At 37.1% G+C, this 16,970-nt stretch overlaps 1 protein-coding gene across 1 annotated transcript in view; it reads right to left on the bottom strand.

Annotated features, from left to right (window-relative positions):
* BICC1 (BicC family RNA binding protein 1) overlaps positions 1-16,970 on the bottom strand; it is a 324,759-nt gene that overhangs the window by 46,400 nt on the left and 261,389 nt on the right. The gene's annotated exons all lie outside the window — the stretch shown is intronic.

The raw sequence follows: 16,970 nt of genomic DNA on the forward strand, positions 1-16,970 counted from the left end.
CATCACTACAGTGAAGGCTAATAGAAAAAAAAATCTTAACTTTTATTCAGGAATATTTAATTCAGTATTTATCCAGAATTAGTATTGAGTGACTAATATTGTTTATTACTGCCACTAAACTTTCTATAGAAAAGCATTCATTCATTCACCAAACTTTTCTGTACTTCTACTATGTGCCAGGCACTGTTCCAGGGACGAGAGAATAGATAAGTAAAGAAGAAAGATCCCTGTCCACCAAGAATTAGTCCACATTAACTAATTAATAATTAGATAATCATAACACACATGTTATGAAAAAAGAAAAAGGAGAGCAAGACAAAAAGAGGAGGAAGTACCAGCTATGAGAGAGTCTTGAGGAGTATCAGACTTCATAGAGAAAAGGAGATCTGAGTAAAGGCTTAAAGGAGGTAAGACACTTGGCTGAGCTGGAACCTTCCAGGTAGAGGGAGATATCAGAGCCAAAGCCTCAGGGTGGGGACTAGCCTTCTTAATTCCCTCCTCAATCAGGTTTTCAAGTTGCCCAGCAATCCAGGTATTCCCTTATTTTACAAGTCAGTCTGACACAGACCAGTATCATACTAGGATAAGTCAAAAGTTCTATACCCATTAGCTTTATGATAAAACTGAATAACATAGAGATAATTCATTATGATTATCACAACCATTGATCATGTCTCAACCTTACTGAGTGCCTACAATGTACTGACTTCTTGGCTAAGTCTTTTATGTCCTGTACTATGCATCAAGTCAGCAAAGAGTCAGTAAATGTTTACTGAGCACCTTTCACACCTTTCACAATTTACCACCAGTTCTGCCTGAATCCTTTAATTCCTAAAGCATCTATTCTCTAGGATAAGGAATGAGAATCACCGGCTGGGGATTTTATCTAAACCACACATACTCTCCTGACACTGTGATCTCCCACCCCCATCCCACAGCCCAGGTGAAAATGCCACAGAGAGCATATATTCTTACGTTGCAATTGGGCAATTGCCACCCCCCTCACCAAAAAAGAGGGAGGAAGGAAAGAAGGGAGGAAACCATTTTTCTTAAAGCTACCCACTGTTAGGACCAGGATGGTAAAATCACAGTTAATAACGGCGCACCAATCTTCAGAGTTCAGGAATGCCTCTGGCCTCCTGGGGAGATGTCCAGCAGCTGTGCTTAATTTGAGTCTCTGTCACCACCTCCGGCCCCCACCCTTTCCTGGTGGCTGCTTGGGGTCTCAAGCACCCTTCCTTACCCTATTTTGTAATCCCTCCCCTGACACTTAACCTGTCACAGGGACACTGTGAAGGTCAAAGGTCTTAAGAGTGGTTAAAACTTTCCAAAATGTTAAGCATCAGTTATCATGAAATGAGGGGCCTAACATCAAGGCACAAGGGGTGTCTGACTGACATAAGTTAGGAGAGAGCCCAACAGCATCTCATTCCCATTGCTTGCTCTCTAATGCATCCCAACAAGAACTAGGACTGCCCTTCTCTATTACACTCTAGCCAACTTTTATCACACTTAAGTAAACAGACAGATCATTTTATTCAATCATTCTTATTTCGTCCATAATAACTCGGCTAGGCAACAGGCTTAAAGAAGGTAAGACACTTGGCTGAGCTGGAACCTTCCAGGTAGAGGGAGATATCACAAAGCCTCAGGGTGGGGACTAGCCTCTTTAATTCCCTCTTCAATCAGGTTTTCAAGTTGCTGTCTACTTTCAATCAGGTTTTAAAGAGCTGTCTACCTTCAAAATTTCACTCTCAACTATCCTTAACTTTGGTTTACTGTTGGCTGACAATGAAGTTAACCTCTACTGAAAATGTTCGCTACTACTGTGGGTGATTAGAGCCCAGTGTTTCTCAAAACACGGCTGTTAAAATACAGGTTTCTGGGCCTTGAGAACTCAGTAATCGGCATTTTATTGGCTTTTCAAGTGATTGTTAACTTGAACAGCAGACTAAACCACATAGATATTTCAATTGTAGTCATTTATGTGTTGGTCCTATACATACTATACAAAACACTTCTTTAGAATAAATTTGTATTTTCCCCACAAAATAAATTAACTGTAAGTTTTGAGTGGTATGATAATCTACAAATGTATTACTTTACAGGTTGATCACATTAAAATTCCTATGTATACACAGAGGGACAGGTAGCCTCATATCCGATTTAAGAGAGAATATGATTTTCTTAAATCAAGGAAGAAGATGATTTTCCACCATCTTTGCAACAACAGAACAAGCAAAATAAAAAGTAAACACCTCAACAGAAAATACACTTTCATTCAAAGTGAAAGGGCACCATCTAGTGGCCAAATATATAAATCATCGGTGGGCACAAAGGTACATGAGCATGCATGCATGGTCACCAACATGTAACACATCTACCTCCAGGGTCTGAATCAGTGCTTTTTTGGAAAGTGGTTCTTCAAATAGTCAAGCTTAATAAGGACAGAGAAAAACAAACATGACAAAATTCCAGTTTAGTTTGCGATAGTGGCTAGAAGCATTGTGTTTTTCATTTCCTTTTTGGCTCTTGCTTAAAAGATGCATACAAGATGTGTCCTTTTTTCCAGGTTGATCTTAATTTATTGATTTCAACCCCTGAAATACAGGTCTCTGTTTTTCAATGACTGTTAACAGTTTACAATTCGAACATGTCTGTGTAATACCACAACGGATTAAGATTTCCTTTAGATCCATTCTGTAAATACTCGACAGAGAAAAGTCAAAGTATTAACCACATCAATAAACATAAAATTGAGGAAAAAGTCAACTATAAAGAGGGTTAGAGGATGGTATAATAGAAAAATAGGAAATAAGTATAGAGCTTCTCCCTCCCAAAATGAATTGCTTTGAAGAACTCCAACTTAGGCATGAAGGTTTTGAGACATTTACTCTTAAAAAAAAATTATTACTTTAAAACCAAGCCTCAAGTTCCCTGAACACAGGGGTCATGTTTAACTTGGTTTTGTAACCACCACGGTGCCAAACAAGTGGTAGATATTCAATAAGTTGTTGTTGAATGGACAGGTGGCACCTATAATTTAGGAAATGGCTAAATACAGAGAGAGGAGATGGAAGTCTATAGAAAGAGTCTAAAGCTCATATCCCAGGTGACTGTGTGTCCTGTACTTTCCAAAAAAGTTCTGAGCTCAAATATTCTGATCTTAGCACCTCTTTAAAAATACAAAAAACTGTTAGATCTTCATCTCAATTTCTGGTTTTTAGATTCCTGTCCTACCCATCTGCTCACATCTCTCTGGTGCCATCCTAAGGAAGAGAAAGTGACCAGATGGTAATCCAATCTTCACTAAGTAGTAGGAAGCTGTAATGGACATGCATATGAAATGGGTATTTTATATGTGAATAATGCCAAACAGAAAAAAAATGCTCCTTTTTAAAAATGTTAAACCTTTGAACACAAAGGTTCTTGTGACTTTCGTATGGATATTTGTAAGGACTTAACAAGGCAACAACTGTCATAAGGATCCCTGCTAAAAACCATATTTTCAATAAAAATAAAGTATTTCAATATTTAAAGTTAAAATTTTATTTTCTCTACCTTACTCTATTCTAAGAATACTGAATGTTTTTATGACTTTATGTGAAGTTTAGTTACGCTTTTAAAAGATTGTCTCTTGGTACTCTGGTTTCTACTCTGTGGTTTTCCATCCTTGGAAACATTCCCACCCCTGGAAACATTAGTGAATATTTTATTGCCTCTTCCTTCTTTCTTCAGGCCCCTAAACCTCCTTCCCACTTCATTCCTATTCCACAGCAAAATCTACAGAAAATACTCATGTCAGCCATTTGCATTTATTATGCTACAGACAGTAATGTGCTATTGACACATGACGAATTTAAGTCAATCTTTCATCAACAATCTGTAGCCACTTTCCTGTCTCCATGATTAAGTGCTGCTGAGAAAAAGATTCAACCCCCTAAATTCACAGTATTTCTTCCACCCTAGGCATGTACATTTAGAAAACAGAAACAATAGAAAATCCCTTGACCACCTTCCCACTCACAACAAAAACAAAACAAAAGTTATCCTATCAGAGCTGTCCTTTTGTTTACAGGGAAAAGTTCCATATATTATAAATGGCTTCAAATCTGGATGGCTGTTGTACATATTATGTACATAAACAAAACTGTCAAACAGACGAGTGGACAGAATTTATTTTCCCCTGGCGTGGAACTCTTTCACATTTGTTTCAAGTTTGATTTCTTCCAAAAGTGCTTTACCTCTGAAACAATATAATCAAGACGGGCATTACCTGGGGCCTGGATCTGTCGAGAGTGGCCAGTGTTGACAAACACTAAGGCACAGCTCCAACTTCCTCTGAGATTCTTTGCAACCACTGGGAATATGTCAACAGTCGGTAAGTAGTTCCAAAGTAATAATGGCCAAAATTTTTATGTAAGAAAGAATGTAGCCCTAGGCTTACAATTTTGTGAAAAAATCTCAGGGGGGAAAGAAAAAAAGGCGTCAGAAAAAGCCCCAGGCTTCTCAAGGGCGTTGGTTCACTTGGAATCATATAGGGAAAAGCTAGGAAAAGCCAGAATGTATCACACAGAATGTATTAACTTTTAATGCCTTTGACGTCGCAATTGACTGCAGATTTCCTTTATGATGTGGTGAAAATATGTGGTGTCTACAGTTAATCGCAATTTAGCCATAAACAAGCTCTGTCACCTTGGAAAAGTCACTGAATCACTCGAGTATAGTTTCCTCAAAAAATAAATGAGGAAATTCAGTCAGATCACTGCTATATTTCCATATAAATGTACATTTCTTTGGTACAAAATAGTACTAGAAGGTTCTTAAACTAATAAGCAACTTTATTTTATAATTTTTGATAACTTATGGTGGGTAGCTCACTTAAAATCTAAAATGTTTCCAAGAACCTTAAACTAGCCTAAATCTTGGTGACACATCTACAACTGGCTTTCCTCTTATTTTGCACATTTTAAGAATGTGTGATTTTTGTATCAAAGTGGATGAAAGGCAGTGTTCACCCCACTGGCATTTCCTGAATAATGTGCTTTTAGGCACAAAACAAATGCACTGACAACCCATTACAAAGACGAGATTCTACTTCAAACCCTACCTGAGCCATCTAAAATGGCTTCTATTTTGATGACTATTATGTCGGCAAGTCACTTTGGTGATCAGCAAAAGTGAATTCTACTCATAGTCAACTGACCACTGCCCATATTTTACGGTGAAACATGTTTCCCCCTGGTTTCTTAAGAAATTGACTTTCTTTTTTAAACAAAAACTGTATGTGGGCCAAATAACATACCGATATCACATTTTTTACAGTGAAAATACATACTTATCAAGAGATGGAGAACACACCTGAGCTGACTTATGAAGCCTGACTGGAAATGATTTTAAAAGAGCAAACAGGATGACTAGAAACCTATGCACTTCACATTTATTTTGTGGCCAGTGAGATGGATTCCAGATTATTTCAAGGAATGTTCTTTGACAGTAAGAATTCTAATAAAAAAGCAAAGTATATTTCAAGAGAGGAGTAAAAGAGCCCAAGCCACACACAGTTAAAGCAAAACGTTAGTAAGCAGCCATAACATGTCAGGTGATACAACCGGGATAAAGAACAAATCCACCTGCTCTAGGCATTCCCTACACCAAATACAGTTGACCCTTGAACAACATGGATTTGAACCATGTGGGTCCAACTACAGCCGGAATTTATCTGCTGCCCCTAAGGCAGCAAGATCAACTCCCCCCACCATTCCTCTTCCTCAGGCTACTCAATGTGAAGACGACGTGGATGAAGACTTTTATGATGATCCACTTCCACTTAATAGTAAATCTATTTTCTCCCCCTTAGAATTTTCTTAATAAAATTTCTTTTCTCTAGCTTCATTTATTGTTAAGACTACTGTATCTAATAAATATAACACACAAAATATATGCTAATCAACCTTTTATGTTACTGGTAGGCATCTGGTCAACAGCAGGCTATTAGTAAAGTTTTTGGGGAGTCAAAAATTATGTGTGTTTTTTTGTGTGGCAGGTCAACATCCCTGAGCCCCACTTGTTCAAGGGTTACCTGTATATTGCTTTAGGATAAAGCATAAAATCATCCTTATGTATCTTATTAAATTAATTAATTAACTTTTTGAGACAGGGTCTTCTTCTGTCACCCAGGCTGGTGTGCAGTGGTGTGAACTCAGCTCACTGCAACCGCCACCTCCCAGGCTCAAACGATCCTCCTACCTCAGCCTTCTGAGTAGCTGAGACTACAGGCATGGGCCACCATGCCTCGCTAATTTTTTGTAGAGATGGGGGGGGCCTCACCACATTGCCCAGGTTGATCTCGAACTCCTGGACTCAAGCCATCCGTCGACTTGGCCTCCCAAAGTGCTAAGATTACAGGCTTGAGCTACCATACCTAGCCAGCATCTTATTTTAAAACCGAAAAAATAATGTCCTTACTAGTCAACTAAAAAAGAAGAGGAACAGACAGCAAGCAGTGCAAAAACAAATGTATTTTAAATTCAAAAACCTAATTTTCATGAGATTAATGTTCCCATTAGTATCCATATCAACCTATACACAGTAAGGTCCCATGGCAACTTCCTATCAAGATTCTATTTTTTTCTGAATGAAACTTAACACTTAACAGAGAAAGTATTTTTGACATGGTAGTGGCAGGAGTGATGTAAGCAAATTTTAAGAAAGCAAGTATGGCTAGTTCTAAAGGCATTTTCAGCTCTCTTTTTGGCAATGATTGGGGAGCAGGTGCCCTCATCACTACAGTAATGAATACTTCAGGCAGGTTCTTACTGAATGCAAGGAAAGGGTGGGAGGTCCATTCACATACCAAGGTGAAGCCTGTGAACGGTTCACCAATTGGATAGAAAAGAGCTACCAACTTGAGAAAATTCAGAACTAGGTGGAAGATAAATGAGAGCTTTTGGTGATGGAATACCAGTATTTCCAATATAATCAGCAATGGAAGAGTTTAAAATACAAGGATGCTGTGCTATTAGAACTATTCTCCCTGACTTTTCAACTTCAGGAGGAAATGCAGCTTAATGGAGAGAAAAGGTAAATTGTGCACATGCCAGTTTGTGTTAAGATTCCACTGTGACTTATCAAAGCTGTTTACTTAATCAGAAACAGAGTTATGGGGGCTCAGCAAAAAAGCCTAGAAATAATCTCAGAGAAGAACAATGAAATGCAAACAAAGTAGAAAGCAAAAATCAAGGCATACCAGATGAAATAATCAACAACAGATGTATTTAAGGAGTGTGACAACTGGGAAAGGATAAACTACCTTATCTTATAAACCACTTTGTCTTATACAGTGTAAACTAAACCCCAAACATAATCTCAAAGTTGCTGTTCAGATAGAAGGAGGGCAGGGAAAAATCCAAAGCACAAGAGAAATCAGCTTTGGAACACAGAGGGTGGAAAAAGAAAGAAACACAAAGCCTAACTCAATTAGTTTCCCGCAGCCTCTTGGCATCTGAGCTCTATATTCCAGAGATAAGGAAGAGGATTCTGGGAAGGGGAGGAAAGAAATTCAAGTGCCAGGAGGAAATCTGGAATCACCAGAATGGTTTGTATATAACAATTCTACAGAAAGCATGGGTAGTGATAGGTTATTGCAAGGGAGGTCGCTGACATAAGTATGAGTGGGAGATGGGCAACGCTTGCGATGGTGGAAACAAAGCCAAGACACTCTACATGGCAAAAACAATAATGCGAGGATCCAGGATGAAGAGGAGGAAACAATACCAGCCCTCTGCAATGGCAATGGCATCCCAGTCCAATACTCAATGGTCCTTTTGATAAAGGAGGGGGCACTGAAGTAGGGGTAGAGGCACATGCCAGGATAAAGCATCCCCAGGAAATTGTACTGAGATAACAGCAAGTTATGCAAGAACTTCTAAGAGCCAGAAGTGACTAATCTGCCTTCTCTCTCCCAGGAATACTGATGTTCACAGTGTGCAGGACAGGTCCCAGAAGTATTGCCTGCAGTCTAGACCCAAAGCACTGTAATCTGTGGCGAGGGCAGATTGTTCCTTTTTACAACAGCTGGGACTCTTCGTGAAAAATCTTAACACACAACTGCTGGTTGCTGTTACAGAGTAAGACACTATGCATTTAAGAGTTCACACACATTAGACTAAGAAAGTCCCATAAATAAAAAGGTGACCACATCATACCATATACAAGATCTCTTTATGTCTGACCTACTCAGATAAGATTTTAGAAACCGGAAATTCTGTCTCTTGAAGAGATTCAAGGAACAATTACAGGTACACGCAGGAAACAGCAAAACCTCTAGGAATTCGATTCTAAAAATAACTTACCAACTTGAGACTGATATTAAAATTCTTTACCTTTCTCATCTTTGCTTTATATGTTACACTAAAGAGCAGCTAATTATGGGTTCAATTGACTCTGTGTGTTAAAGACTGTGTTTCAAGCTTGTTCGTGATCTCAAAGTTGGTAATCTTTACAAAAATTGAAAGGGCCTAATATTAGGTAAGTGGTCCCTAAAGAAAATTATCACTTGGAAAATGCCTATCTGCCTTCTTCTCACTCCCACTTTCTACAGACTAGCTTAACAACAGCTGTTAATAGTTTTTTCATGATGCCACATATAGTGGTACAATATGCCTATTCCTCTCCCCAGCTGTGCATTATTCCTCACCCCAACTGTGTATTATTTATTTTTCTCATAAAATAGGAATGAAGGATCCTAATTTCTCAGTCCTAAGAGCTTTGTATCTTTGGTGAGGAGATGGGAATAAAGTTTTAATTGTCAAATAACTTCAAAACAATCCTTTATTTTTCTTAAGAATAGTATCTTAGAAATTGTTCTAAGTCAGAATTCATCAAGCACTTATCCAAAGGCAATGTTCCTGCTTAAATGTCTTTTTTTTTTTCTCCCCGAGCCAGAGTCTCACTCTGTCACCTAGGGTGGAGTGCAGTGGCACAATCTCAGCTCACTGCAACTTCCGCCTCCCAGATTCCAGTGAATCTCCTGCCTCAGCCTCCCATGTAGCTGGGTTTACAGTTGCACGCCGCCATGCCAGGCTAATTTTTTGTATTTTTTAGTAGAGATGGAGTTTCTCCATGTTGGTCAGGCTGGTCTCGAACTCCTGGCCTTAAGTGATCCTCCCCAAGTGTTGGGATTACAGGCATGAGAAATGGCACCCAGCCCTTAAATATCTTAAATAACAAAAATTTTGAGCTTAGTCCTTTAAAACTGGTTTTTCTAAAAGCAAGAAGGCATCAAAAAATTGCAACAAACAATCACCTGATAAGGGTTACCAATTAGTCCTATCTTTTCTAACAAGAAAGATGATCTTCTGAAATTTCTTTCCATACAAAGAGCTCCTAAAAATAATTTTTAAAAAATACTAATTGTCTCTTAGGGAAATGGGCAAAAGACATGGATAAATAATTCAATACAAAATGGTAAGTAAATATGTAATTATGAATAAAGTTCAACCTTCTTAAATCACTTTTTAAAATAAAATCGGCAAAAGTCTTTAAAATTACAAGCCCAACAAGGATACAGTTAAATTCCCATACTTTTGGTGGAAATAAAAACCAGTGGAGAAAATCTGGAAAGTAATTTGGAAATATTAATGAAGGATCACAATACCATAATTTTAAGAATACAGATATACTAAGAAGAAAAGAAGAAAACCAAATTAATAGTGATTACTTCTAAGCAACAGAGTCACGGGTAATTTCTATTTTATTTTATGCTCTAAGCTCTTCTGTATTTTCCATTACGAACAATTATACTTTTATAATGCAGAAAAATACTCACACCTTAAAAGATCATCTGTAAAGTCTGAGATCAATTCACTCAAATTACATCCTTGTACTTTAAAACAAAATGTATTCAAGTCAGAACTTCCTGTTTTCCCAAGTACAATGTTTCAAGAATTCCCTTAAAAATTAAGACCTTTAAATGTTAGCAATAATGACAACAATGCTTTCTCAATTAGATTTAAAAAAAAAAAAATTCCCTCTTTCTTCTCTACAATTCCGTGACAGGCTTTTTGCCATGCAGTTTCTCAACTTTATCTCTTTTTATTTGTTGTGCTGTTACTTTTAATATTTTACTGACATACTTTGGCTCTGAATACAGAATTTCCCAGTGAAACTGTAATGATGGGGTTAACTGTCATGGAAAGACAAGGTTGGAACAGAGGACAAACAGTTAGTGAAGGCCATATGTTTATGGTCACCACTAACTACACAAGGAATTCTTTCCAACATTTATGGCAACATCTCTCTTTTCCTGCAGTAATGGTTTCTGGAATAAATGGAAGAAAAGGACAATCCTGGTAGTGGGGGTATATTGCTCTTTCTTTAAAGAATTTTCCAATGTCTCCCAAACAAGGACATTTAGAAAAGCAATATTTGGGTATCATTCTCAGGGTGTGATTAAGCCGCCTATTAACGTAAGCAATATAAACCTCACAGAACAGTACCCTCGTAACAAATAGTTTCGCCAGGATGGCAACTTAAAAGATATTTTGTCTTCTCAGCAGAGAAGTCCAAGAGTTGAGAACGGTACCTGGTTATGCGCCATTTGCTGCTGCCCTGGGGCTATTCTGTCTTTGGCTCTACCCTGCTTGGTGCCTAGCAAGCTGGACCAGCACCCTGGCAGTGGCTGCATGGCTCCATGACTACAATTCCACTGAGTAGTCTCTTGGCAGTTTCCTTTTTCACTGGGCTCCCACAATACCTTGTCCTCCCCTTGCCCCTTCAGTGATGATAATGGCTTCCAGCTGTTGCCAGTTTTTGTGCCTCATCATCTATTTATAGCCATTGCCTTCTCACTTAACCCTGTCTACTGTAAACAGCCCCTTTTTTAGAGTTTCTTAAACCATTTGGAGTTAACTCTGTTTTCTGGCAGAGTGAGCCTGATACCACACTCATTCCACCAATTCCTTTCTTCTTTTAATGAGGAAGTGTGTGGGCAGGGGTTGGGGTTGGGGTGGTGAAGATTTGTGTTGGTCTCCTTTCTCCACAGAAGTACTAACTTTTAGCGGGTCAATTCCATACTTTCTATAGGTTAAAAATAATATTCCTTAGGTCTTAGCATATACTTTTTTAGAAAAATTGGTGTTTTTCTAACTTATTGTTCAATACAAGTCAACTTCAAAACTACAGTAGAGAATCACTAATGCAGTTTCCTCTTTATTTTCTCTCCTTGTATCCATCCTCCACTTCCCGAAAGGCTATGCAAATGCATTTTAATCATATAATCACACTTATTACTGGAAGTATCTTGGCACCTTCAAATGTTCCTTGATAAATGTGTTGTAATGTTTATAGGATCTTTAAGAAATATGTGTGGATCCGCAGCATTTTTGAATTTAATATTTTCTTGGCTCCCATACAACTTTTACCTCTAAAGGCATTTATTTGTATGTTCCATCTCAAAAAGCATTGTTTTAAAGAGATACGCGGTACGCATCTTTTTGGTGACAACCTAAAATACATTGACGTGAGATTTCCGTAACCACTGAATTTGCTTCCTACTGAGGTGTGGGGGTGCCTATGGATTATCTTCACGAGGCCTGTAAACAAGCCTGCCTGTAACTGCAACCAAAGGCTATGTACACGTGTGCTGGTAAACTTTTCTGAGTGCATCTACAGATTCTCAGAAAGGCTAAGAAAGCTAAGTCCTGCTGTAAGTAGTGTGGAATTTTGCAGACATTCAGGGAACAGATCTTGAAACCTTCAAGTGTTCAGTTTTGGTATGGCATACTACAAGCTGGTATTTATCTTTGGTTCAGAAATTTTCAACAATTATATTTTTTAATATAATGTCAGCAATTATATTTAAAATGTGAAAGCTAATCAATAGGACAACACCAAATTTGAGTTAATCATTACTTCCTTTCAGTTATCATGAGAGACACGGGGGAAAACAGTAAGAACAGGGGCATGTGACAGAAGCCACAACTGAATCTAATTGTTGCTTAACTCTTGCTTTAAAAAACAACAACAACAACAACAAAAAAAAAACTTGTATATTTTATTGGAGTTAAAATCCAACAACTTTTATACTTTGGCCACAGAATTAGATCTTTTTATGAAATCTTGTTTCAGAAGCTATGTTAACTTCTGGAATTATATCAAAGAACTTTGGACCTGGAAGAGAACTTGAAGTTCTACCTGTCCTTTACACCCTTCCCCAAGGCTCACCAAATGTCTACCATGGGCCAGACACTCCTAGGAACTGGAGTCACAGTCAAGATGACACCATGATCCAAGCCAGTAAATGAGCACAGATTTAAAAACTTCCCACTCCTGGCATGCTTCCTTCTATGTAACATTCCTCCTAAACTATCATCTAAACTGACACATTTTTAGTGACAGTAAGAAAACTATTTTATCAAAAAGCAAAGGTGATCTGTTAAAAAATCATTTCCTTAAAACCATCTTTCTCCCCAAAAGCCTTCAATGATTTCCCAATTACACAGAATTAAGATGGCAAACTGTCTGCTGTGGTTTTCAAAGACCTCATGATCAGGACTGTGCCCAGCTGTTTAGCTTTCTCTTCCATTATTTCCTTCATAAAATTCACACTACAACCAAACCAAAATACTCACCATTGCACCAAAATGTCCTATAATTTCCTATCTTCATGCTTCTGTTCCTGAAACCACTGGACACTGCACTGTTATTTTGGCTCCATCTGTCCAATCCTCAGCACATTAAGGTTAACACAAATGTCATGTTTTGTCAGATCTCTCCAGTGCAAAGTAAATCTCTACCTCTGCTGGTTTCCCATGACACTGCTTGGTCCTTTAACAGGCCTATTCCATGCTACCCCATTATCCATATACCTGCCGTCATCAGTCTGTAGGCCCTGTGATCTGATGGGAGACACTGTGTCCAGTTTTTATACCCCTCACGAAACAGACTATGTACCAAGTTTTAGAACACAAGCATTAGACAACTATCTGGATTTCACTAGAGTGACTGATATCTGTTTCCTCATAATTTTTGTGCCTTTATTCCCCCTTCCTCTACATTAAAAATGTCATCCCCTTAGCATATCCATGACAGTCCTTCAGACTCTGTCACAGCTTTACCAACTGTTATATTCTTGATCACTTTTTCCTTGGGCACTCACCCTACTTCTCTTGGTGGGTCCTTCTACGAACTGACTCTAAGCCAGGCAATTTTAATTTTTTGAATCCTTAATCTCTACCATGGGCTATGGAATACAGTAGATGTCCATAAAAATAGATTGTTGTGAGGATTAAATAAGATAACATAATGGGCTTAGCAGTGTCTTCAACACAGTAAATACTCCATAAATGTTAGTTATTAGTAACTAAACAAAGGATTACGACAATAGTTATCATTTCAGCTCTTATTTCTTCTTATATCTTTTTAGAGATGTTTTCTGATTAGCAGAGCCCAACAGGTCTACGAAACTTCCCAATCCCTCTGTCAAATCTGCCTAAAATGGCATTTATAACAGCACTGCAGACACATCACATGCTGGTGCAGAGTGACTTTTAACAACCAAAACCTCAGAGCCTTCTCATATGAACTGGTGTTCAGCCCTGTATTCTTTCCCTCCCTGGATTGTCCCATTAAGTATAAACAACGTTTTTATTATGGTTTCAGTATAAATTATAAGAAAATGTCTTATATTAGTAGTATTATATCAGTGTTTGTGTGGATTTTTTTTTATGGTAAATTCCTATTGGGTTGTTGGTACCATCCTCAAAAAGAGAGATATGATCAAGGGAATCCAAACATATAACTCTTACTCTTAGATTAGTAGAGAAATTTTTGCATGCTATTTGACATTTGATATGTTTATTTTCCCTCACTTTTAAGGAGTATTAAGAATGTACAACATATCAGCATAATTACTCGGTGCAGAAAGGTTCACTCTGCAGTTTATGAGAAAGTAACATTTGATTAAAAGCAATAAAAAATGGGACATATACACTTTGCCATCATCTCATTGCTTCTCTCAAAAAAAAAAAAAAGAAAAAATGTCAGACTAGAATATTATGACTGCAACAGAAATTCTAAAACCTGAAAAATCAATGAAGACAAATTTACCACAAATTCCTAACATTTCTACAATATGTACTTTTTCACAACAGAGCCTCTCAATGATACTTACATATTAGAAAATATAGGAAAGGAGTTTTATGCAACACTTCTAAATAAATTAAATGAACTTATATCCGCTAAAGATTATAAAAGATTACTCAGAAAGTTTTATAAAATATTTATTTTGCAATTATAATAAAACTGTAAGAAGTGATTTTGATAGCTTTGACTGAACATATAATAAAGATACGTAAACCTGAAATATTTTGTAGCACTACTTTTACACTTTTCAAATGTTTACGCTAATCAGTACAAAAGTCCACAACCCACACTCCTTTAATACTTCCTATTTTAATGACCATTTTTAGAAATTTAGGCCCAAAGTCTTGGATATTTTGAGTTCCTCACAGCTCCCTAGCTGGTAAAATATAAATAAGGTACAGTTAGTAAAGTATACTATATGAATACAGTGCAATCTCAAAAGAAAAAGCCATCAATATTCATAAAAACATTTTCTAAACAAAAATAACAATAATTGATCCTTAAGTTTAAAACTGTTTATGTAAATATAGTTGGGCCAATAGTAGTTCAGAGTGCACAATGAAAAGATGGGGGAAACAAATCTTTAAATCAAACAATATATGGGAAACGGTACTTAATGGGACAAAATCATTCCCTGACGAAATGTGGGCATAAAAGGAGTGATTGCTTTGAAGATGGTGAGTTTTTAAGCTTAGGAGTGATTGACAAAAAGTATATCTATTACGGTATATACTGTGATTTGATATATATGTGTGTGTGTGTATATATATATACACACACATACATACACACATACATTATAACACCATTACCACAATCAAGTTAACATATCTATCACTTCACATACTGACCTCTATGTGTGTGTGTGTCTGTGTGTGTGTTGAGAGCATTTAAAATCTACCCTGTTAGCAAATTTCAAGGATATATTATGAACTATAGTCACCACACTGTACATTATATCTCTAAAAGTTATTCATCTTACAAATGAAAGGTCAACCTTTCTTTGACCAACATCTCCCCATTGTCCTCACACTCAATCCCTGTTACTACAATTCTACTCTCTGTTTCTATGAGTTCAACTTTTGAGGTCTGACATATAAGTTATATTATGCAGTATTTGTCTGTTTGTATCTGGTTTATTTCACTTAGCATAACGTCCTCCAGGTTCATCCATGTTGTCACAAATGGCAGTATGCCCCTTTTTTAACATTCCATTGTGGATTTACTATTGTCATTTTGTTGTTTTCTGATTGTTTTGTAGTTCTTTGGTTCCTTTATACCTCTCTTGGTATCTTCCTTTGTAATTTCTTGATTTTCAATAGTGGTATGGTTTGATTCTTTATCTTTTGTGTATCTACTATGGATTTCCATTTTGATGTTACAATGGGGTTATACAAAATATCTTGTAGTTATGAGTCTATTTGAAGCTGGTAACTCTACACTTTTACTCCCCATTTTATGTTTTTGATGTTATGATTTAGTTTTGTTATATTGTGTATCCATTAACATTGGTGGAGCTACAGTTATTTTTAATATTTTTGTCTTTTAACATTTATACTAGAGTTAAAATGAATTTAAACACCATCATTACAAATATTAGAGTATTTTGGATTTGACTGCATATTTATTTTTAACAAAGAATAAAAATACATTTGTGCTACTCATTTGTGTCTTTTCATTTCAGCTTGAATAATTTCATTTGGCATTTCTTGCAAGGCAGTCCTAGTGGTGATAAACTCTCTTAGCTTTTGTCTGTCTGGGATAATTTTCATCTCTCCTTCCTTTACAAAGGACAGCTTTGCTGAGTAAAGTACCATTGAAAGACAGTTTTTTCCTTTCATCACTTTGAGTATATCATCCCACTCCTTTGTGACCCATGGGATTTCTGCTGAGAAGTCAACTGATAGTCATATTGAAGTTCTTTTACGTGTGACGAGTCTCTTTTCTCTTGCATTTTCAAAATTCTCTGTCATTGATTATTGACAATAATATTAAGTGTCTTAAGCAAATGCTGAGAGATTTTGTCACCACCAGGCCTGACCTACAAGAGCTCCTGAATGAAGCACTAAACATAGAAAGGAACAGCAGGTACCAGCCACTGCAAAAACATGCCAAAATGTAAAGACCATCGATACTAGGAAGAAACTGCATCAACTAAAAAGCAAAATAACCAGCTAACATCATAATGACAGGATAAAGTTCACACATAACAATATTAAACTTAAATGTAAACGGGCTAGATGCTACAATTAAAAGACACAGACTGGCAAATTGGATAAAGAGTCAAGACTCATCAGTTTGCTGTATTCAGGAGACACATCTCACATGCAGAGACACACATAGGCTCAAAATAAAGGGATGGAGGAAGACCTACCAAGCAAATGGAAAACAAAAAAGGCAGGAGTTGCAATCCTAGTCTCTGATAAAACAGACTTTAAACCAACAAAGATCAAAAGAGACAAAGGAGGCCATTACATAATGGTAAAGGGATCACTCCAACAAGAAGAGCTAACTATCCTAAATATATATGCACCCAATACAGGAGCACCCAGATTCATAAAGTAAGTCCTTAGAGACTTACAAAGAGACTAAGACTCCCATACAATAATAATGGAAGACTTTAACACCCCACTGTCAACATTAGACAGATTGAGACAGAAAGTTAACAAGGATACCCAGGAATTGAACTCAACTCTGCACCAAGCAGACCTAATAGACATCTACAGAACTCTCCACCCCAAATCAAAAGAATATACATTCTTCTCAGCACCACATCACACTTATTCCAAAATTGACCACATAATTGGAAGTAAAGCACTCCTCAG

This window comes from Colobus angolensis, unplaced genomic scaffold, assembly GCF_000951035.1.
Source record: "Colobus angolensis palliatus isolate OR3802 unplaced genomic scaffold, Cang.pa_1.0 Scaffold361, whole genome shotgun sequence".
Lineage (NCBI taxonomy): Eukaryota > Metazoa > Chordata > Mammalia > Primates > Cercopithecidae > Colobus > Colobus angolensis.